The sequence below is a fragment of the Corapipo altera genome, unplaced genomic scaffold (genome assembly GCF_003945725.1).
Source record: "Corapipo altera isolate COAL_440 unplaced genomic scaffold, ASM394572v1 60124, whole genome shotgun sequence".
NCBI lineage: Eukaryota > Metazoa > Chordata > Aves > Passeriformes > Pipridae > Corapipo > Corapipo altera.
This window is the reverse complement of record NW_020886553.1, coordinates 3,114-6,009: the sequence shown is the minus strand read 5'-3', so window position 1 is coordinate 6,009 and position 2,896 is coordinate 3,114.

Below are 2,896 nucleotides of genomic sequence, written 5' to 3'. Positions count from 1 at the left end.
GAAAGCCAGGGATACAGCCACACCTGGTGGGGATGTCCTGCAGAGCCAGTTCACCAGCCCACAACCTGCTCTGCACTGGACATCTGTCTTGGCTGGCCAGCTCTGTGGGGAGGAGACATCTCCCAGGGCCTGCTTACCAAGCGTCCTTTGAACACAGAGGGGGAGGAAAAACCAACTGCAGGCACAGCCAAGAGCTTCTCTGTGGCCATCAACAGTGACCACTGCCCAGCTCCAGCAGTGACTCCAGCAGCGAGGCAGGAGGGGCACAAAAAGGACCAACACAGATGTCACAATCCCAAATGAGACCGAGGTCACCAGATGCAGAGAACAGTCAGCAGCACAGTTAAAAGAAGCAAAGATACAACAGCTGCCTTCAGCTGAAGAGGCCTTGGGAATGAAATCAGATTAAGCAGGATGAATCTCCTATTACAGAACCATATTCCTACCTGGTGCCTTTCTTGTTGTATCATTTATTGAAAAGGAAGCTAAGAAGTGGCTCAGTGGTGATGCAGGGAGGGGAGGAAGCAGCTCAGGAAAAGTAATGAGTTTTCTTAAAAAGCCCATGAACAGCATGAAAACACAGAGGCATCCTGGTTGCAGAATGATAATGGCCCTTCAATCAATCCACAATTGATTTCACATTTAAGCTGTAGATCATCTCGGTAAAAAGCCTTTTGTGAGCCTGAGATGGAGAACTGGAATCTGCATTTCAATGGCTCTGGATGCTCAGCCACGGCTCTGTCAGCAGAGCTGCATGTTTGGTAGGGAAGAAGAAGCCTGTGGCTCTGAAAACCTGATTGGGGATAATGAAGTGCCCTCACAGCACTAATTAACACCCCACACTAAAGGTCAGAAGGGCAAATGATGTCCTTGCATGTGCCCAGAGCATCTACAGGCTGGTACATGGCTTAAGCTCCCTCCTCTTGCAGTCCCATTCCCTGGGCCCTCCTGGGACAAGGACTTTCACAGCTGTTCTGCTGTCAAGGATTGGGAGATTGTAGCAGAACAGACTATGAGGGACACCAGAAAATACTGACCTTCTATTCCTTTGGTCCTACTTGACCTCATGATGGGAAAATACTGCTAGAGCCACCAGCAGCCCTGGAGTCAGCACCCTGGAGAGGCTGCTGTGAAGGAACACGAGTGATGGATGTTCTTACGTTCAAGTGCCTCATTTTGACAACACACAGACCTCTCACACTGTGGTCTAAACCCTGGGCACACTCACCAAAGGAGATGTCACCAAGGTGGAGGGCATGTACTTCAAAATGCAAAGTTGGTCCGATGACACAGCCCCTGTGAGGACAAAGGCAGAGGAGGCAATGGCTGGGTTAAAGCGAATTGCAAAGGGTTTGGCTGTAGTTACAGCTCAGGTGGGTAAAAACTGCTGTCAGAGCCACTGTGGGTTTTAAATCAACCCACCACCCTGTGCTCAGCATGGCATCCACACGGACAGGAGGCAGCCAAAGCACTGGGCAGCAGCCAACAGCTGCTGATGGGGCTTAGGGCACCCCAGCAGGCAGGACATGCCCCATGAAGGACCCTGCACACGCACCCACAGATGGCTCTGTGCCTCAGTTTCCCCATCTATGAGGTGATGGACACAGAGGTGGCCCCACAAAAGTGGACTCACTGTAACCAGCCTTCCCAGCCACGGGTTCCCTGTTTGGGTATTTCTTAGCTGTGACTGGTGTTTCCATGGAGGATCTTTTCCCAGGAGATCTTGACCCACACAATCATTACAGGCAGGATTTTGAATCCAGGGCAGCCCCAGCCATCCACTGAGAAGAGCAGCAGCAGTTCTACACAGTGCACAGATGAATCTTAGAGGAAAGGACCAGCTTGTCACCAGTGCACCAGCTGACCCAGCCAAGAGCAGTAGCTTAAAACACCAAACATGGGTGTCCTGAATCCACCATACACCCATTCTTAAATTCAGCACACAGGCTCCAAACTCCAAAAGTCACCAACATCACTGATATCAGCACTTGAAGCTGCACAAAACTCACAAATTTCTTTCATGGTTGATGCCAATCAATGCCCACTCTGCCTTTTGGTTAAAAATCAAGGGCCACAGTGAACTGTGCCTTCTATTTTATTCACAGGACTGCCACTGGCTCTGCTCTACACATCTCGTCAAGCAAAACCTGCCCTTGCTCAAGGAGAAAGCTGCTTATGCAACAACATCCCGTGACCAGTTTGGGGGAGGGACAGAGTAGAATAAATTATTTGATTGTGAAATGTTCCCTCTCCATTTCCAAAAAAAAAAAAAAAAAAAAGGCAGTGCTTTTCCTCCAAACACAAAGCCAGCATAACTGTTTCTCTACTGAGGTCAGACCTACTTACTACTCTTCTCTTGCAAAGTAATAACCCTCTTGTTCTTTTTTATCCATTTCCCTTATCTTCTTGGTAAAATCGACTGCAGATTCCTTTTGTTTCTTTACTGCCTTGATCCAATGGCTCCCAACAGCATCAGCCCAGCCACAGCCAGCTCCAGAACCCAGCATCAGCTTTCCTGCCTGCACCACATTATCCCACCAGCCTGTGGTTCAGACTAGCTGGGACAAGCCCTCATGCTGCTGTGGTTCTGAGAAGTGAGCTTTGCCTCCCCCATCCTCACCTTTTTTTCCCCCCTTCTCTCCTTTGCTAGGTGAGGATTACCTTTTGCAAGGGCACCAGCCCATGGGATGATGCCCAAGCCCTTGTGACAGCCAAGCTTTTGAAAGTGTCTGGAATGATGTAGTGCCTCATTTTCTAACCCTTTCAGTTGCTCTCTCTACTTTTTTGCAGACTTGACACCATTGGGGTGGAGGCAAATAGGTAGAAAATTGCTTTGCTTCCTTCCCAGAAATGCTTTGCTCTTTCTAGAGCCGGAGATGCGCCAAGGCTGAAGGAT